The following is a 22,281-nucleotide window of genomic DNA, read 5'->3' on the forward strand; positions in this document are numbered from 1 at the left end:
ATAATTTTGCCCTTGATGTTTCTAAACACAGATGGAAAGTGCTACAGTGCAAAGCATCATTATTTGCAGACAATACGTTTGATTAGGATTACCCAGGCTTTTGCAGGCCCCTATTTGTGTTCTTTGCTATCTCCCATTGGCACCAAAAATTTGGATTTCGTCCTATTTCTTGGGTTTTGGAGACTCAAGCCAGACTTTTTGGCATTATTCTAACAATGTGTGTCTCCTAGTCTATTCTTAATTTTAAAAAAATGATAAAAGAAAAAAGTCTTTAATCATATGAAAGGTCATCCAACTTTTGTTTGTTTGATCGCACATACAAAATGTACAACAAAGGGCTATAAAAATGACACATAAAGGCTGTCTGTAATTATAGGTTTCATAAATGTGTTTTGGGACTATCTGAAAAATGATTCTTTCACAACTTTTAAGCTCTATTCCATAAATAGTAGCGCATGGCAATTTTAATAACTTTTGAGGCCTGGTAACTGCTTCAGAGGAATTAGTCTTCTTAATGAGTATTTGGGAACTCCTAAACATCAGTGCCTTTCTAAAATCTGCTCGAATGCCAAACCCATAGGCAAAAAATCCTCTGGAAAATGTCACGGAAAATAAAGCCTCTATGCTCATTAAATCTCTGTGCTCAGAACATTGTCACTCCTTCCTAATGTCTTTTAAAGTCTTAGGGTATGTCTGCACTTAAAATGCTAGAGCAACACTATGCCGCTGTAGCACTTCAGTGTAGACACTACCTACTCTGATGGGAGAGGTTCCCCCGTGGCGTAGGTAATCCCCCTCCAGCCTTAAAGTGGCCAAATGGATTAGGGTTTTTTTTGTTTAAATTGGACCCTTACCCTCCTCTTGGGAGATTCACTTTCATGATGAGACACTATGCCAGATTCCAGGATGGAGTGAATTTTTAAACCAAAATTAGAAGACTGTATTGGAAACATTTACACACTCTTAATTATTGCTGAATGGCAGAAAATGCCACACTGCAATGATGAACTGGGGGATTTGTTCCAGCAGCGTGAAAGACGTATTGGGAATCTGTAATTTGTTTGCCTGGTTTTAACGATCAGTGGGAAGCATGTGGGACCGATCTGTAATAATTTATGAATACTGTATAGCTCCTGGTTATTGGGATAATTACTGTATGGCCTTATTGGAATGTTTACTGTGTGCATATGTTGGTTTAATTTAATGGCAGTGCAGTTCAGGCAACACAACGGCGCCAGTTAAGCAGCTTCCCAGTAAATGTCTATTAGGTGGGAAGACAGTTTTGCAGGCATCAGCAAAGTTACATGATTTCCTTTGCTGCGCCTGGGTGCCAAAAGATCATTAGGGCACTAAACAGTTAAAAAGTGACCCTACAGAGAAAGGGGGAGGCAGTTGCCGGGGGCAGTTCGATGAAGCTGATGAAACAAACTGCTGGAGCCACTACTTCTGGGTGGTGGGCCTTAGAGGAAGATAGACCTATAGAGAGACCTTCTGTCTTAACATTCTCTCCCCCTTAGCTTATGGTTTGTTCACTCTGTTATGTTAAACAATACTGTGTTCTGAGGAAGATGTCTGGTCACCCATTTTACTCACTGGTCACAAGCTTCTGGAGAGAAGACTTGCAAATTGATAAATGCAGTGTAATGCGCATTGGAAAACATAATCGCAGCAATACATACAAAATGATGGGGTCTAAATGAGCTGTTACCACTCAAGAAAGAGATCTTGAAATCATTGTGGATAGTTCTCTGAAAACATCTGCTCAATGTGCAGCAGTAATAAAAAAAAGTGAACAGAATATTAGTAACCATTAGGAAAGGGATAGAGAATAAGACAGTAAATATTGTAATGCCATGGTATACCTACACCTTGAATACTGCTTGCAATTCTGGTTTCCCCATCTTAAAAAAGATCCATTAGAATTGGAAAAGGTACAGAGAAGGGCAACAAAAATGATTAGGGTTATGGAACAGCTTCCATATGAGGAGAGTTTAAAAAGACAGGGACTTTTCAGCTTGAAAAAGAGACGACTAAAGGGGAATATGATAGAGGTCTATAAATTCATGAATAGTGTGAATAAGGAAGTGTTATTTATCCCTTTACATAACACAAGAACCAGGGGCCAAGTTTAAAGCAAACGAAAGGAAAGTACTACTTCACACAACACACAGTGAACCCGTTGAACTCATTGGCAAGGGATGTTGTGAAGTATAACTGGGTTCAAAAACGAATTAGATTTAGATAAGTTCATGGAGGCTAGGTCCATCAATGGCTATTAGCCACGATGGTCAGGGATGCAACCCCATGCTGTGGGTGTCCCTAAACCTCTGAGTGCCAGATGCTGGGACTGGATGACTGGGGATGAATCACTCAATAATTGCCTTGTTTTGTTCATTCTCTCTGAAGCATGCAGCATTGACTACTGTTGGAAGACAGGACACTGAGTTAGATAGAGGGTTGGTCTCACCCAATATGGCTCTTCTTATGTTCTTAGGTAATGAACCCAGTCAGACCTCCTAAATAATCTTCATAGATGCATAGTATACTGTAGCCAGAGCCTAATCTAAGAATGGGAGAACCATGGGGTTCCACCCCAGGAGAGGTGAAGGCCCAAGACTCAACACCTGAGTGCATTCAATGAGACCAGAACAAGGTACAGAGGAATGCTAATCCTATATCTCTGCCAGTCAGACTAAACAGTTTTGCACTTAATGCAAATTAATTTCTCTTCTTTCAACTTGTCTTTTATCTTTGGGGTAAAATGCAGAAAAGGGAAAGAGGAACTGAAGTGGTCACACGGTCTGCATTAGTGCATGAAAGAGATTGCAAACAGGCCCAGATATACCCTGCCCTATGGGAGGAGCTCTGGCATATCCCCAAAGATCCACAGGAGGTCAGGATTATCTCTCCAGAGGCCCAGTGTTGGCTCTGGCCCTGGTGGTGCCCCCTCAGGATCTCTGATAGTGCTATGCCAATGGAGCTTGTAGGTCTCGCAGCCCCTGGGGCCTGTGGAATATAATACTGCTCAGGGTTCTGTCATCTTTTCTGCTTCATTGCTGCAGGGCTGTGTGTGTGTTGGGGAGGGGAGGGAACGGGATATTGGTGTGCCTCCCATGCTGGCAGCCACCATAATCTCCACCCCCATCTCCCTGTGCACCCCTCAAACCCATATGCAAGTCTCCCCAGATTCTGGAGTAGGGAGGTTGGTGACAGTGCTGGGAACAGCTGAGCAACCCTTCCACAAAGGAGGAAGATCTGCATGTGGTCGGTTCCATCTATGCCAGGATGGGGATGGTCGTGGTGTCCAAGCCAGGGATTGGTTGCTGGGGCATACTCTTTATCACTTCTGGGGATGCAAGTAATATTTAATTTAATTGAATAATGACCTGTATATACTGAGATGATTTTAGTAGTGGTTTTGTAGGACTGCAGAATTGTAGCAGGATAGCTCTCATAAATTCTTCCTGTAACCATACCATAGGGTGACCAGATGTCCCAATTTTATAGGGACAGTTCTGATATTTGGGGCTTTGTCTTGTAGAGGTGCATGTTACTCCCCACCCTCTGTCCCAATTTTTCACACTTGCTGTCTGGTCCCCCTACCATACCAGTGCTATTCTCTTTTTGCAAATGCGTTTTTTTCCCTCTAGTCCCCAAATTTACACTCTCATCTAGCAAATGGATCCATGCAGGCATGCCTTGCATGGGCTCTGTGCTAGAATGGCCCTGTCTACGTGTAGGGATCTGCCCACAGGATTGGAGCCCTGCTTTACAAATATCTAATTCAGACTGTTCTTTTGCCTAAGGTCTCTGCTTTGTACTACTGCACATGCTGACATTGTCCTCATTTCAACTGCAAAGTGTATTTGCCTTCAGATAAACTACTCCAAATTGATTCTCTGCGCCAAAAGTGGGGGGGAATCTGTTTAGAAATAGTTTGAGTATGAGAATTAAATCCGTGCCGATTCAGTGTGACTCTGCCTCAGAATGGATTCTTTGTAGCTGATGTTGTTAATTGATTAGAGGAATGCATTAGACTCAGGTCAACCTGGCTAATATAATGTGAACTACTGTGTACATTTCCTCGAAGCAGGGTTTGTCACCATTCCTGTGCAAATTATTCAATAAATGTATTGCGGCCGTATATTTTCACAAAGAATTTGGCCAATAAAGCATGCCTGCAAACAAACACTGCAATTACTCTGAGTAGAGCCTATTGACTTCAAGCGGGGCTTTGTGTGGAAGAAGGAGTTCGCTTGCATGGAGCAGCCTGCAGGATTAGATGTCCCAATCACAGGCACCTTAGAAATGCACTTCTATTTCTATTAAAAGTTGTCTTGTAAGAAAACTGAATGCTTTTTCATTGTTCTCAGATCCAAGGGTTTGGGTCTGTGGTCACCTATGCAAATTGGTGAGGATTTTTACCAAACCTTTCCCAGGAAGTGGGGTGCAAAGGTTGGGAGGATTTTGGGGGGAAAGATGTGTCCAAACTACGTTTCCCAGTAAACCCAGTTAGAGTTTGGTGGTGGCAGTGGATATTCCAAGGACAAAGGATAAAATTAATTTGTACCTTGGGGAAGTTTTAACCTAAGCTGGTAAAAGTAAGCTTAGGAGGTTTTCATGCAGGTCCCCACATCTGTACCCTAGAGTTCAGAGTGGGGGAGGAACCTTGACAAATGCCATTCAAGTATTTTGGACAAGAAGAGCTTTAGGGACAGTGTAAAAAAAAAAAAAAAAGTAACTATTTTGCTAAACAATAAGAATGATTCTTCCTAAACTGAGAGAATTGGCTTCTGATTTTATAAATCATTAAATTATGCCCCATGCATTTGTGGGTGTGAAATAACCCCTGATTTTTCTTAGCATAGATATTTATTGAAACAAAATGAAAACATAAAGAAAAGGAAATGTTTTATAAGAATATGACAGTGGCACAGAATTGTCAGAATATTTCAATTAAGTTCCTGGTAGAAAAAAATTAAGAGCTACTAAAAAACTTCTCCTATAAACAAAACTTAAAAGGAAAAGTGAAAATTGAAACCCAGATTTCATAAGCAAATGCAGAGATATTTTTGTTTGTGAGTTATCAACATTTTTAAAATTGTTTGGTATGTATTTCATTTTAGCAAAAACCCTATAGATGATAAAAGCCTTTAAATTCTATCCTAAAAGATGTTAAAACCTTCCACTTTGGCCTGATCCTGCAAAAACCCGTAGACATGAGAATAACCTTACTCGCCTGGCTTCAATAGCACCACTTCCAAGAGTCAAGTTACTCCTGTGCCTAAGTGTTGCACATAGTATGCTTAGTTAGGGCAAAATGAATAAATGAAAACATCTTCAGGGCAGCTTTGCAAAATTCTCTTCATTCACTTTTTGGGGGGAGTAATTTCTTCCCCGTTGTCATCCATACCCACGATAAAGCCCAGGGAAGCAGATTTTGTGTGGGGCCCGATAACTTTCTCTGCAATTTTATAAGGATGCTTACTGTGTATTTCACTAATAATTTTTTTCCTGCTGAAAAAATAGAGAAATGAGCAGAGAAAGAACTTAGATTACAAGCATTGGGAACATAAAGACACCACAAATTCTTTTTCAAAAGGTGGTGGAAAAATGGACGACGATAAAGTGTTAGATTATTATTTTTATGAGCTGAAGATATGCTCAGTGCAGTACAAGACACAAAAGGAAGAGACTCTAGCACAAACTAAGATATAGAAGAGTTAAAAAAATCCCTCAAACTATACACATAATGAAGAAATTAAACAATAACAAAATATACAGGCAAATAAGCACAAAGTTTAAAAAGGGTCACAAAATCGGCTGTAAAATTATGCCTCGAAGGGACCTTACTCGTCCACCTCACTAAATTAAAACTGCTGTTGACTTTATGGAGTATAGAATCCAGTCCCAAAGCTTAGTAGTGAAAATGCCAGTACAGAACAAAACAAAACAGTTCTTGCTGGACAATGCAGAGCATAGGTTCCTTTTATCACATGACCAAATGGCAAAATTGACTGAAAACAAGAAAGATGGAGTATAGTGTGAGAAATAAAGTAAAAACAACTGTAGAAAACATTGGGGAAAGCACTGAACTAGAGCGATGATAAAGTGATTGAATAAAATCTAGTCAATATAAATTCAAACTACATGATATGTCATTAAATCCCAATGGATAGAAGTTAAGGCAAAACTTGTAAATGGAAATGAAAATGTCTTTTTATAAGAACATTACCTATTTAATGGTAAGAGTACTGGAGTAAAGTTAAAGTTATTGTTTCACGTGTGTTAGGCTTTTATGCTAATCATTGTTCACCTAATAAAGGAATTACTCTATTCATGACTTTTTTTAATTTAAAAAATAATTAAGAAAGAAAAACTAATGTAAAAAAACCCAGCAGAAAATTGGACATGTTTTGACAGTTAATATAAAAATACCCTCTACTTGGTGTGCTATAATAAAGTATACAGAAAAACACCAACATTACTTTTATTGGCACCCAGAGAATAAACAGAAACAACACCCTCAAAACCAACCAAACAAATCAAACCTAAAAACTTAAAACAATTAACCACAGTTAAAAAAAACCAGAATGATTAAAATGGTGTTTAGAAAGCTTAATGTAAGTAAACAAATGTATTCAAAAATACTAACTAAACAAATTAAATAACTGGCCTCAATAATGATAACGTTCAGGGAATCATTTCAGACATAGCAGTGCAAAATTAGTTTAGCACTTAATATTAAAAAAAATATAATAAGTAGGTCGTAAAAGTAATGAAAAATGTAACACCTTTTGGTTTTTCAAAAAGCAGATCTTGGGGAAATTGGAGAAATGAGAGAGCTGAATTATTAAAGAGAAAGCCTCAACAAAACTTGGAAAACCTAAAAGAGTGCCACAAAACGGGAATCAAAAAAGGCTAAATTACGGTAGATATTGAAAACACATTTAAGATCGAATGCATAAAACTGGAGCAAATAGGCAAAATTTTGGAAATAGAAGACATTAGAGTAAGGGAGATTTTTAATTTCATGGCTTCCCAGCCCATCCAGAGAATTCTTTGTGACTGGCTAGAAGAGAAAATCAGAGAATCATTTCCAGTGCTCAGAACGAAAATGCAAATCTTGTAAGTCCAAATGATAAGACCAAAGTTAAACACCCACTAGAAGAGACTAATTATTTGTATCCTACCTAAAGAGCAAGTGGTCGTTCAATTAATCAGATCTAATGCAAATCAAAGCAGCTCGTCTCCTTTGTCCCACTGGGCTGCAGAGAAGTATGGACAAAGCTCCTGGAATTTTTAATACTCCCCTTTGAGCAGCCTCCCTTCAAGTATCACCTCCTCACGGAAAGCCATGCAGAAACATTTACTGTGTTGTAACCGACACAATCGTTATTCCTGGTGCAGACAGTCTTTTCCTTTCGTGCTCCTTTGAATTCCTGCTGTCAGTCAGGAGGCTATTTACTGTTTTGCCCTGAACATATTTTATGGAAAGGATTCCCTCCCCCACCTACAAAGAGAAAGGATACTCTAATGGGCTGATCCTGCCCTTGAGTCTGGGAAATATCCTATTGACTTCAATGGGAACAGGTTCAGCAGCTGCCTTTACTAAGCAGTCAAAATAATGACATAGCAAGAAATAATTAAAAAGGTCTGTTGGTAAATTCTAAATCCTGCAGCAGTCCAGTCCTGAAAGGCCTCAGTGCATTGACCTCCTGTTCACTCAAACCGGCATAATGAATGCAAAAAGTGCAAGATGGGTGTCAAGGTTCCTCCCCCACTCTGAACTCTAGGGTACAGATGTGGGGACCTGCATGAAAACCTCCTAAGCTTACTTTTACCAGCTTAGGTTAAAACTTCCCCAAGGTACAAATTAATTTTGTCCTTTGTCCTTGGAATATCCACTGCCACCACCAAACTCTAACTGGGTTTACTGGGAAACGTAGTTTGGACACATCTTTCCCCCCAAAATCCTCCCAACCCTTGCACCCCACTTCCTGGGAAAGGTTTGGTAAAAATCCTCACCAATTTGCATAGGTGACCACAGACCCAAACCCTTGGATCTGAGAACAATGAAAAAGCATTCAGTTTTCTTACAAGAAGACTTTTAATAGAAATAGAAGTAAATAGAAGTAAAGGAATCACCCCTGTAAAATCAGGATGGTAGATACCTTACAGGGTAATTAGATTCAAAACATAGAGAATCCCTCTAGGCAAAACCTTAAGTTACAAAAAAGACACACAGACAGAAATAGTCATTCTATTCAGCACAATTCTTTTCTCAGCCATTTAAAGAAATCCTAATCTAACACATACCTAGCTAGATTACTTACTAAAAGTTCTAAGACTCCATTCCTGGTCTATCCCCGGAAAAAGCAGCATATAGACAGACACAGACCCTTTGTTTCTCTCCCTCCTCCCAGCTTTTGAAAGTATCTTGTCTCCTCATTGGTCATTTTGGTCAGGTGCCAGCAAGGTTACCTTTAGCTTCTTAACCCTTTACAGGTGAGAGGATTTTTCCTCTGGCCAGGAGGGATTTTAAAGGGGTTTACCCTTCCCTTTATATGTATGACACGCCCCCCAAATCTCAGCTAGGGTGAAACACTGGCTGGGATTTCTTCCTGGAGCTCTAGGAAAAACAGAGTTAATAAGACACATGCATCTCTAAATATACTACCAAGTACATAAAGATTAACAATATTTTCCACATCTCAAGGATGATTTTAACCAGTTGATTCTGGGAAACTTTCAAGGGAGAGTGCACCAGCCACTTTGTTAGAAGCTCCTGGGATGTGTTGGATGTCGAAATCAAAATCTCGGAGAGCTAAACTCCACCGAAGAAGTTTTTTGTTATTTTCTTTGACGGTGTGAAGCCACTTCAGTGCAGCATGGTCGGTTTGCAGGTGGAAACGCCGTCCCCAAACATGTGGGTGTAGCTTTTCCAGAGCGTAGACAATGGCGTAACATTCTCTTTCACTGACTGACCAGTTGCTTTCCCTCTCAGACAGTTTTTTGCTGAGAAACACTACAGGGTGGAATTCTTGATCAGGTCCTTTCTGCATTAAAACTGCTCCCACACCACGCTCGGATGCATCTGTGGTTACTAGGAACGGTTTGTCAAAGTCTGGGGCCCTTAGTACAGGGTCAGACATGAGTGTCGCTTTAAGCTTGTTAAAGGCCTTCTGACACTTTCCGGTCCACTGAACAGCATTTGGCTGTTTCTTTTTGGTTAGGTCTGTCAGTGGGGCAGCGATTTGGCTGTATTGCGGTACAAATCGTCTGTAATAACCGGCCAAGCCTAAGAAGGATTGAACCTGTTTCTTTGACTTTGGGACAGGCCACTGTTGGATAGCATCCACTTTGACCTGTAGGGGGCTGATAGTTCCTTGACCCACCTGGTGTCCAAGGTAAGTCACTCTTTTTAGGCCTATTTGACACTTCTTAGCCTTAACAGTTAGTCCTGCCTCCCTTATGCGCTCAAGGACTTTTGTAGATGTTCCAGGTGGTCTGCCCAGGAATCTGAAAATATGGCCACATTGTCAAGGTAGGCGACTGCATATTCTCCTAATCCCGCTAGGAGACCATCTACAAGTCTTTGGAAGGTGGCGGGTGCATTTCGCAGCCCAAAAGGGAGTATATTAAATTCATACAGCCCGAGATGCGTGGTGAAGGCTGACCTTTCCTTGGCAGATTCATCTAGCGGTACCTGCCAGTACCCCTTGGTTAAGTCTAAGGTAGAGATGAACTGAGCCCGCCCCAGTTTCTCTAATAGTTCATCTGTGCGTGGCATTGGATAGTTGTCTGGGCGAGTTAGAGCATTTAGCTTACGGTAGTCCACGCAAAAACCTATTTCCCCATCTGGTTTGGGAACTAGAACCACTGGAGATGCCCATGCACTTCCAGAGGGGCAGATTACCCCCATCTGTAACATATCCTGGATCTCCCGTTCTATAGCAGTTTTAGCTTGAGGAGACACCCGGTAAGGTTGGACTCTAATTGGGTGAGCATTACCTGTATCAATGGAGTGGTATGTCCATTCAGTCAGTCCTGGGGTGGCTGAGAATGTTGGTGCGTAGCTGGTGCACAACCCCTTGATCTGCTGTCGCTGCATACGCCCAAGGGTCATGGAGAGGTTCACCTCTTCCACACCACCAGCACTTTTCCGTTCATAGTAGACACCTTCAGGCCACTCAGCGTTGTCTCCTCCCTGGGCTGTAAACTGACAAACCTTTAATTCTCTGGAATAAAAGGGCTTTAGAGAATTAATATGGTACACCTTAGGCTTTCGGTTGGAGGTGGAGAATGCTATGAGATAATTAACAGCTCCCAGGCGCTCCTGGACCGTGAATGGCCCTTCCCACGATGCTTCCATTTTATGGGCCTGGAGTGCCTTTAAGACCATAACCTGATCCCCTACTTTGAAGGAACGCTCTCTGGCATGTTTATCATACCAGGCTTTTTGCTCTTTTTGAGCATCCTGTAGGTTTTCTTTAGCAAGGGCTAAAGAGGTTCGGAGGGTGTTTTGTAGGTTGGTTACAAAGTCCAGAATGTTAGTTCCTGGAGAAGGTGTAAATCCCTCCCATTGCTGCTTCACCAACTGTAATGGCCCCTTAACCTCACGGCCATATACAAGTTCAAATGGGGAAAACCCTAAACTGGGGTGTGGTACAGCTCTATAGGCAAAGAGCAACTGCTGCAACACTAGGTCCCAATCATTGGAGTGCTCATTTACGAATTTACGTATCATGGCTCCCAAAGTTCCATTAAACTTCTCCACCATGCCATTTGTCTGATGGTGGTAAGGAGTGACAACCAAGTGATTTACCCCATGAGCTTCCCAAAGGTTTTCCATAGTTCCTGCCAGGAAATTAGTCCCTGCATCTGTGAGGATGTCGGAGGGCCAACCTACCCTGGCAAAAATGTCTGCTAGTGCCTGGCACACACTTTTAGCCCTGGTGTTGCTTAGAGCTACTGCTTCCGGCCATCGGGTGGCAAAATCCATGAAAGTCAGTATGTACTGCTTTCCTCTGGGTGTCTTTTTCGGAAAAGGACCCAGAATATCCACAGTTACTCACTGAAATGGAACTTCAATGATGAGGAGTGGCTGGAGAGGGGCTTTGACCTGGACTTGGGGTTTTCCCACTCTTTGGCATACTTCAAAGACCGGACATAGGTAGAAACATGCTTGCCCATTCCCTCCCAGTGGAATGACCCCCCCAAACGGTCTTTGGTCCTGTTCACCCCAGCATGGCCACTAGGGTGATCATGGGCTAAGCTCAAGAGCTTGGCCCGGTATTTAGTTGGAACTACCAAGTGATCAATGGCTCCATGTCTAGTTGGCAGCCGGTATCAAGTGGAGTGCCCCAAGGGTCGGTCCTGGGGCCGGTTTTGTTCAATATCTTCATAAATGATCTGGAGGATGGTGTGGATTGCACTCTCAGCAAATTTGCGGATGATACTAAACTGGGAGGAGTGGTAGATACGCTGGAGGGCAGGGATAGGATACAGAGGGACCTAGACAAATTGGAGGATTGGGCCAAAAGAAATCTGATGAGGTTCAATAAGGATAAGTGCAGGGTCCTGCACTTAGGACGGAAGAACCCAATGCACAGCTACAGACTAGGGACCGAATGGCTAGGCAGCAGTTCTGCGGAAAAGGACTAGGGGTGACAGTGGACGAGAAGCTGGATATGAGTCAGCAGTGTGCCCTTGTTGCCAAAAAGGCCAATGGCATTTTGGGATGTATAAGTAGGGGCATAGCGAGCAGATCGAGGGACGTGATCGTTCCCCTCTATTCGACATTGGTGAGGCCTCATCTGGAGTATTGTGTCCAGTTTTGGGCCCCACACTTCAAGAAGGATGTGGATAAATTGGAGAGAGTCCACCGAAGGGCAACAAAAATGATTAGGGGACTGGAACACATGACTTATGAGGAGAGGCTGAGGGAGCTGGGATTGTTTAGCCTGCAGAAGAGAAGAATGAGGGGGGATTTGATAGCTGCTTTCAACTACCTGAAAGGGGGTTCCAAAGAGGATGGCTCTAGACTGTTCTCAATGGTAGCAGATGACAGAACGAGGAGTAATGGTCTCAAGTTGCAGTGGGGGAGGTTTAGATTGGATATTAGGAAAAACTTTTTCACTAAGAGGGTGGTGAAACACTGGAATGCGTTACCTAGGGAGGTGGTAGAATCTCCTTCCTTAGAGGTTTTTAAGGTCAGGCTTGACAAAGCCCTGGCTGGGATGATTTAACTGGGAATTGGTCCTGCTTTGAGCAGGGGGTTGGACTAGATGACCTTCTGGGGTCCCTTCCAACCCTGATATTCTATGATTCTACCAACTGTCTCTGAGGATGCCAGTCTTCCTGGTGTCCCCCAGAAAGTTTCCTTGTATAAAAGTCCTCTTTCTACAACAAACCTGGATCGATTAGAAGAGCTGAGAGGCGGTGGGTTGCTCCGTGCCACCGTCCAAGCTCTCTGGAGGCTTTCATCTGCTTCCTGTTCGGTCTGAAACTGTTCCCTTGATGCTGGAGGCATCAGTTCCTCATTGGATTGTGGACCTATGCTTGGTCCCTCTGGAAGCGATGTAGGGGATGGGGCTGTTTCCGTTGGCTGTGAACTGCTGGTGCACTATGTTGGGATTCAAGCTCCGGCTGAGCCTCTTGTGTAGGGTTATCGGCTGCTGCCGGTTCAGGTTCAGTGGGGCCCTCTGGTGTTGAGGTTGCAAGTACTGGATTCAGTGCTGGCAATGGGTCTGGTATTGGTTGTTCTGCTGGTTCTGGTTCTGGGACTGGTTCCATCTGGGTCTCTGGGACTGGATCCACTACTGCTGTTGCAGACATTGGCCTGGGGTCCGGGTCCATCACCTCTGACTGGGTCCTGATAGAAGTTTCCGGAACAGAGCTAGGCCTCAAGGCTTGTTTAGCCTGGCTACGGGTGACCATTCCCACCCTCTTGGCCCGCTTCACATGATTGGCCAAGTCTTCCCCCAACAGCATGGGGATGGGATAATCATCATAGACTGCAAAAGTCCATGTTCCTGACCAGCCCTGGTACTGGACAGGCAACTTGGCTGTAGGCAAATCAGAAGAGTTGGACTTGAAGGGTTGAATCGTCACTTGGATCTCTGCGTTGATTAAATTGGGGTCCACTAAGGAAGCACGGATAGCTGACACTTGTGCTCCGGTGTCCCTCCACGCGGTGACCTTCTTCCCGCCCACACTCACAGTTACCCTCCGCTCCAAGGGTATCTGGGAGGTATCTGGGCCTGCGGACCTCTGGTGTGATTCCAGTGCAATGAACTGTAATCTGTTGGGGTTCTTGGCTTTTACATGCCCCAGCTCGTTACATTTAAAACATCGTCCAGCTGACGGGTCACTGGGGCGAGGAGGGTTGCTGGAGAACGGGGTGGTGGGACGATAAGGGGTCTGGAGGGTCCTTTGGGAGGTAGGTGGGGCTTTGGGCGGCCCCCGGTAATAGGGTGTGGTCTGGGGTTGTCCCTTCTGGTCTCCGCTCCAACTGCGACCAGTTTTCTTCTTCTCTGCCACCTCCACCCATCTGGCTCCAATCTCTCCTGCCTTGATTACAATTTTGGGCTTCCCATCTAGGATGTGTCTTTCTATTTCCTCAGGAACACCCTCTAAGAATTGTTCCATTTCCATTAGGAAGGGCAAATTTACTGGAGATTCAACACTTGCTCCTGATATCCAGGCATCCCAATGTTTCACAGTGTGGTAGGCATGTCGGGTAAATGACACGTCTGGTTTCCACCTTAGGGCTCTGAACCTCCGACGAGACTGCTCGGGTGTTATCCCCATTCTGACTCTCGCCTTGGATTTAAACAGTTCATACTTGTTCATGTGTTCTTTAGGCATTTCAGCTGCCACCTCAGCTAAGGGTCCACTGAGCTGCGGCCTCAGCTCTACCATGTATTGGTCAGTAGAGATGTTGTACCCAAGGCAGGCCCTTTCGAAGTTTTCTAGGAAGGCCTCAGTATCATCACCTGCCTTGTAGGTGGGGAACTTTCTGGGATGGGGAGTGGTACCTGGAGAAGGATTGCTAGGGTTTGTTGGTATATTCTGCTGAGCCTTTACCTTCTCCATCTCCAGTGCATGCTTCCTCTCTTTTTTCCTCTCCTCCTCCTTCAGCCGCATGAGTTCTATCTGTCTTTCATGTTCCCTTTGTTTTTCCTCAGCCTGAAATCTGGCTAATTCCAGCTTTTGTCGAGCCGTGGATTTTGTCATCCTAACCTCTCTGTTTTTAACTAACTTTACACCCGAGGTTTAGAAATAAACAAACAAAACTTGGCTGTAAAATTTTGCTGTGCTGGAATAGAATACCTATTCTCTGATAGTGATTGTCAGCCTACAGAAAAAGACAATTCCCTTGTCTCTCCTCTGGCCCCAAATCAAAGCAAAAAACCTCCAACTACTTGGAAACCTGCTTACCAGCAGCCCAAAGGAAAAAAAATCCTTTTCAAACTTGTGCTCCTTGTAAAAAAATCAAAATCCTAAAAAAAAAGCGCCCCTGCCACTTTTGTCTCCAGGCAAATGGGTAGAACCCCCCCCCCCATTTACTTTTAGATAAAAAAAAAAACTTCTGGTTTACCAAGACTGTGAATTTCCCTGAAGGAGGTTAAGTACCCTGCCTCCAGGCAAAGAAAACCTGCAATTCACAAAGATAATCCCCTTTTGTCTCTGCTCTGGCAACAAAGCGGAGAAAAAACAAGCTGCTTTCCAGCAGCTCCAAAGGAAAAAAAATTCCTTTTTAAAATCTGTATTTCTAGTTCAAAAAATCTCAAATTGATCTCAAAATGATTTCAGGTTAATCCCACCACTCTGCCACCATGTCAAGGTTCCTCCCCCACTCCGAACTCTAGGGTACAGATGTGGGGACCTGCATGAAAACCTCCTAAGCTTACTTTTACCAGCTTAGGTTAAAACTTCCCCAAGGTAGAAATTAATTTTGTCCTTTGTCCTTGGAATATCCACTACCACCACCAAACTCTAACTGGGTTTACTGGGAAATATAGTTTGGACACATCTTTCCCCCCAAAATCCTCCCAACCCTTGCACCCCACTTCCTGGGAAAGGTTTGGTAAAAATCCTCACCAATTTGCATAGGTGACCACAGACCCAAACCCTTGGATCTGAGAACAATGAAAAAGCATTCAGTTTTCTTACAAGAAGACTTGTAATAGAAATAGAAGTAAAGGAATCACCCCTGTAAAATCAGGATGGTAGATACCTTACAGGGTAATTAGATTCAAAACATAGAGAATCCCTCTAGGCAAAACCTTAAATTACAAAAAAGACACACAGACAGAAATAGTCATTCTATTCAGCACAATTCTTTTCTCAGCCATTTAAAGAAATCCTAATCTGACACATACCTAGCTAGATTACTTACTAAAAGTTCTAAGACTCCATTCCTGGTCTATCCCCGGAAAAAGCAGCATATAGACAGACACAGACCCTTTGTTTCTCTCTCCCTCCTCCCAGCTTTTGAAAGTATCTTGTCTCCTCATTGGTCATTTTGGTCAGGTGCCAGCGAGGTTACCTTTAGCTTCTTAACCCTTTACAGGTGAGAGGATTTTTCCTCTGGCCAGGAGGGGTTTTAAAGGGGTTTACCCTTCCCTTTATATTTATGACAATGGGATCCCCAGTCATTACTGACTTCAGCGGGCTTGTTTTGCCTGATTAAAGATGGGCAGGCTGCAGCCAGTAATGAGCTAACCTGGCAAAAATCATGAGCCTAAGAAAAATGTTTTAAAAAGGCACTTTGGTAAATTCACAGCAATAGGCTGATTGCTTAAAAGACTGATGAGCTGCAGCTTGGGCTTACATGAGATGCAGTACCTGGGCGTCTGCTTGAAGATGATCTGTGATCAGTCTGAGCGTTCCCTGGTTAATTCCCAGATTCCCATCGTAAATTAGGGCCATAGTGTGCCGTCAATCTTTTATACTCATCTGGCTCATCTGTGTGCATATAGCTGGATGGCAGATATGATCCTTAATGGCCACGACCTGATGGGACTACTGATGGGTGTAAGCGTTCGCCGGATCAGGGACTGAGAGTCTGATCCTGAGTCCCTTGAAATCAATGGCAAAGCTCCAAGCGACCTCAGTGGCTGAAGGATCAAGCTCTAATTTCACAGCCTAATCAGTACAATGTCTGTATAACCCTCCCTGCCCCACACCAAAAAGTCTAGAAACCATTGTGTGATATTGGAATAGAATTGTGCCCAATTTCTTTTTTTTGTGCAGATCATCAGTGATGCATACAGTTTGCCATCCAGTCTGCCCTTTAGGATCTCATAACTTGTTCACAACTACACAATATTTGGAAAAAAAATTAGGCTTAGTGATTTGTTATTTTTTTCAAAATTGGGATGGTGAGAAATGGAGGGTTAGGAGCCAAAGAAAGGGACAGAAAGATTGCTTGAGCTGGGAACATGTGTTTACAAGATTTTAAGCAATTGCAACAGAGTAGGGTGTGGGGAAGGCCTAGTTTTGAGTTGGAACAAAAGACAATGAAAGCCCTAAATATTGGAAATCTTTGGAAACAGCAAAGTTTGAAAAAAATAAATTTCCTCTCTTTTCCCTAATAAATACTTTAAAAAAGGAAAATGCATATTGCAAAATGACTTTAGAAGTCTCAATATCAATTAACTATGTGAGTGTCTGCCTGTGATGTCACTTCCCATGTCAGAAATTCTCAGGAAAGGGTCTGACTTCTTTTACTTCCATATTTTTTATTTACAGATTCCATTTCATAATGGCAGTAAGGCATGCCAGCCTGTGCCTCTCTAGCAGATTGTCTAATTTCCCTTTATCATAGCCATTCAATCTGCTTTGGTTTCAAACACTGCCCTCCTGTAATCCTCCCAAATACCTGTCACTGCTGATTTACGAATACATTTATACTACCAGCAACATGGCGCTCAGGGGTAGCCAGTACTGAATTTTTGAGCCCAAGATGTGTGAATTGGGTACAAAGCAGGTGCAAAACTGGAACTGAAATTAATTTCAAAATGTCAAAATTTTCCATGAAAGGAATATTCCATTTTTCGAGCAGCTCGACTTAGCAGCTCTGCTAGTGGCTTAGTGCTGCTCTCGGCTCACAATCACACCACGGAAGCACATAATCCTGTGTGACAGGACTAGAAGCAGGACATCATTCATTTGTGCAATGGTATCAATGATAGCACTGTTCTGCCTCTCATTCTATTTATTTACATACTTTCTTTCCCTATCCAATCTAATCTAGCAACACTGCACTCCTCAGTGTGATGGCTTAGTGCCTAAAATTGTAGCCTCTTGGAATTTTGGAGGGCTTTGGATTCTAACACCAAGATCCAAGCCCACCTCTGGTTTTGGGTACAAGTTGAATTCTAAAAGGGGAAGATTTAGTATTTCTATTATTTATATTTGTATTACAGTAGTGCTAAGAAACCCCAACGGAAACTGAAGCCCCATTGTGCTAGGTGCTGGACATACACATAACAAGAAACGTCCCCTGTCCCAAAAAGCTTACAGTCCAAATAGACAAAAGCTGAGAAAGGAGGTATTAGCATCACAGGTTTACAGGTGGGGAATGGCACAGAGAGATTAAGTGAATTGCCGAAGGTCACGTATGAAGTTGGGGACACCATGGGCTCCTGAGTCCCAGTCCAGTGCCTTGATCATAAGACTTCTTGTTTCCAGATCATAGACAGCCAGAATCTCACAATATAACTGTTCTCACGAGTGCTCTACAATCCAGTCTGTCAAAACAGCTTGCAAGATTTTGTTGCCTTCCTGTTTGAACTATGAAACCTAGCTTTGATTGAAATTCAAAGACTTTGAGCCTTGTGACCGAGATCCAAACACCGCCACCTTGACTCATAACTAGATACTGATCACGGTGAATTGATTGCATCCTATGAAGTGAGCTGTAGCTCACGAAAGCTTATGCTCAAATAAATTTGGTAGTCTCTAAGGTGCCACAAGTCCTCCTTTTCTTTTTTTTGGTGAATTGATTGTGTCACATGCAGAGGACTTCAACTAAGAAAATGAGTGGTACAAATGTCCTCACAACAGATATTAGAATTTAAATCAATTATCAGTCTTCCTTTTCTTCATTTACTGAGGTTTCTGTATAAATATTTTCAAACAAGTTATGTATATAAATTTACCAGAATTTGTACTTTGTTTGTGGGCCAGATTTTCAAACAGTTAAAGGTACAGTTGTACATCTGAGTTGCGCAAATGCACATAATATGCATGTGGAATCACTGCAACTGCACACAAAAATTACCAGATTGTTTTGCAAATGCAGACACTTACCCAATTTGCACAGTCTGTTTCTGTTTTTAAGAAGCACGCTGATTATGTGCACAAATTAGGGATGCATTTGCAACACTAAAGTGCCTGAAAATTTAGCTCTGCATGCCACGTGGTTCACTTTCTGAAAGGGATGTAAAAAAATTATTTAAGTAGTTCTTTCAAGACCTTGATTTATTTAAAAAAACTAAGGAAAATAAATACAAGAATTAAACAAAAGCAAATATGGAAAATTGCAACCTCTCATTTTCAAAAGACCCCTGCAGCAAGAGGCAAAAGGTTCCTCAGAAATGCATGAAATTGGGACTAACAATAACAAAGAGTAAAATTTGCAAAAGCACATAGGTGCCCAAGTGACATTTCAAAAATGACTTTGGAATGAGGCTCCTAAATCACTTAGATGCTTTTGAAAATGTTACCCAAAATTCTAAAGAATTAGGCCGAAATAAGGGAATCCTTTATCATAATTAGACTATAAAGCTGATTTAGACTAACAGCTAAAATACAACCAGTTGTTCAGTTTCCCCAGTATGTTCTTGGTGTCTGATCCTGCACACTTTTAAATCTTGTAAAACTCCCATTGCCTTTAGTGGGGTAAGATTGGGGCTTTGTTGTTTTATGACAACAAAGTGGCTGAAAGCAGGCAGAATGTGCTAGTGTATCCGGCTTACAACCCAGAGCTATGAAGAAAATCTTTATATGCTTAAGTATATTAGTAATTAATATGAACGATAAAAGCCTCAGCCAGGGGAGGAATTAAACTCTGATTCCATAAACTGTATTTTTTTAGTGGTACGGAGGGAGAACCCTCCATGACTTGCTCTGATCTGCTATTGCATGAAGTCTTCATTGTTTCTAAGAGGCGCTTTGCATTTGCTGAAACCCAAGATCAAAAGCTCATAATGCCGAGAGCTCAGTTGACTCCCGGATTCTGCTAAGCCTGGTTGTGAGTCCATTCCTGTCCTGGCACTTATTGGATATTTAGAGCAACATAGCTGTCGTAAACCACCATATGTTCAGCAATGTGTGAGCCAGGCTGAGGAAGAGAATTTCTTCTGCAGCTTATAGTAGCTGATGTGGAACTGACCTGCAACACACCATGGGCAGGGTAGGAGCAGAGTAGCGGCTGTCGGCTGCGACTGCTCTCCACAGGAGGGGCAGCAGATCCATGTAATTCACAGATCTCCTGGCCGTGCCTGTAGCCACTCCCATCACACCTTTCCCTGTGTGAAGGGCAGTGCAGCAGGCCTCAGGACCATGTTGTAGGTCACAGCAGTCCATGGATTCTCCCAGTATGTCTCTTACATCCTCCTCCCTTCAGCAGAATCATAGTGCTATCCTGACATTACGAGTCTACCAGTCAAAACGTAATACTTTATTAGGGGCCAACTCAGGCAAAACTCCTCTTTAAGTTGAAGTGAAGTTTCTGTAATATATATTTTTTCCGTACTTCATTCTCTCTCCCTTCATTCCGTTCTTTCCCCTTCTCTTTTTCAGTCTTGTTCGGTGTCTTGCCTCCCTACCCGGCCTGGCTTTCGTCTCTCTTCTTTTCTCCTTTTTTCGCTCATCTGCATCAAAGCTGTTGCAGGGAGATTTAAATTACACCATGGTGCTCCAGCTCAGCCCCGGGTGCTGTATCCCTCACGGGTTTTTCACCATCGACAGCACTGGTTGTTCATCGAATGAGCACATCGCTTGGCTGCTCTCGCCACATCCCCTTTCTTGCTAGGCCTACTGAATTTTAGGGCTGCACTGGTCCCCTATGGCCAGCCTGGGAGAGGGGACACTGAAGCGTGGTTTATGCTGGCAAAAATCTTCCAGCTCAAGTCCTGCAAGATTGAGTGATGCACTGCAGAACCTGGCAGTACTGCATTATGCATGAGAACCCATTCTCCTTACGCAGAAAAAGGAAGTCTCGTACCCAATGTGCATTTGAATGTCTGTCTTTCCCGCCATCATGGCCTCCAAGACTGGATCTGGAGAAGCACCAACCCTATTACCTCAGCAGAAAGACATTTGTACAGCTTCCTGCCTCAGGGTAGCTGGACAGCATTTGATACTGGGAGGAAATAAGACATAATATGATGCTGACAATTTAAAGTAACCAACTGTTTGGGTTTTTCAGTGGGGTAAGTGGTGGGTGGTGGAGGGTGATTTGAAGTAACAACAATGTACCATTGAAACAGTATTTTAAAGTGTGTTTGTTTAAAAAGTCAAAATGAAATGGCATGCAGGGATATGGCTGAAGGAGTGGACAGAGTGGAGGGTAACCTAAATGCAGAGGATTCATGGCCACATGGATGTCACAAGTCATGGACCTTCCCTCTTCACAAAGGTAATACAAAGGCTTGGAATCTCAGTTGGATTCCCAATGCACTGCCATACAGAGTTTTTATCTCAGAGTGATACAGAATTTCTAATCCATTCTGGAATTTCTCAGGGGGCTTTTAAAAAAAGACAGAGGCTTGCTCCTTTATGTATCTCAGAAATAAAACTCAGCAGTCCCCTTGCAAAGCAAGCTGGGATAGCCTTAGAAGAGGCAGGTTGGCTGGGCAGCATTTGCAGCACCCACCCTCGTTATTTAGCTGCGCTATGCAATGTTCAGGATGTGTGTTCCTCCTCCTCCGTTTGACCCCACCCGTGTTTTACTTTGTCGGTGTCTGGTGCATGCACTGGTATTATTTTCCCTATTACGTCATACGTTTAAAAACACACAATATCTCTGTGTTTGTTCTTCTTTCTCTTTCCCTTTGTTCCTCTTTGCTTTCCACTGTCTCCATATCTTGGTTTAACTTTTCCTCCCTCTTTTTCTGTTCTGTCCCACAATTTTATTTTTCTGCAGTAGATGTAAGCAGTGTCAGGATGAGCTCCACCCTGACATCTGGTGATGAGGTGTGGCAAGTTGTGGAAAAGAACTTCAGGGGCCGATCTCATTTGCATAGGCACACCCACCCTGCCTAGAATGAGGTCATAGCTGCCCAAATGGTCACTTTGGCTGCTGTGGGATCCCCAGTGTCTCTGTTATTGGGGCAGGAAGAATAAATTGTTATTACCCTGATTATGGGAACTGTGCTTGGAACTGTACTTGGCCTTTTGTTATTATGGAGGGACTCACCATCAACTAAGTAGCACTCGCTAGGCAAGGGTCATGGGTTCCAATTCTCTGTGAATTGAGAGAGGCTGGGGACAAGTATGGATACTTGGTGGCATGGGCTCCTTGGTAAGGGCCTTACATGCTAATTGCACTTCCTCCTCTCTCCACTGTAGAATATCAGAGCTAATTTTGTTTTCATTAGAAATCTAGTTACAGGCTGCTGAGCTCACTCTGGGCTAATAGTGCACCAGCACTGAGGCTCCCCTACTACAAGCTGAATGCACCAAAGAGCTGAACTGACTAAGAGCTGAAATCACTGAGTGTTGTGTTAAGCAGTGGGGGAGCCTGAAGATATATTGTGGAGCAGTTTGCGGGACGTCTGGAGTGCCTTGTGGACAGGCTGGTGGAGCCTGCATGTGGGCTGCACGGGAGCTGCATGTGGGCTGCAGAGCAGAGCTGAGCGAAGCAGTTTGTGGGGCAGCTAGCGGAGCGAAGGCCTATGGAGCTGTGGGGCGGTCAGCTTCAGATCATGTAAGGTGCCTCTTACCTCCACCCCCATCTCCACCCAGGTTTATCTGTAGATAAACTTTTGAACTCTGGGGCTGCCCTGACCAGGGACAGAGACTTTTGGGTCATTGGACTTTTGGGACTTTGGGTGATTTGGGGTTGCTGGACTCAAGAACCAAAGGGAAAGGGCACGTCCCAATTTGCTTGGGGTGGGTTTTTTGCTCATGGGTTGTGTTATGAATCCTGTTGGTGGTGTTTCCCCAACATAATGCCACATTGTTTCTCTCTGTTATTAAAAGGCTTTTTGCTACACTCAGACTATGTGCTTGCGAGAGGGGAAGTATTGCCTCTTGGAGGCG

Source organism: Lepidochelys kempii, chromosome 13 (genome assembly GCF_965140285.1).
Source record: "Lepidochelys kempii isolate rLepKem1 chromosome 13, rLepKem1.hap1, whole genome shotgun sequence".
Lineage (NCBI taxonomy): Eukaryota > Metazoa > Chordata > Testudines > Cheloniidae > Lepidochelys > Lepidochelys kempii.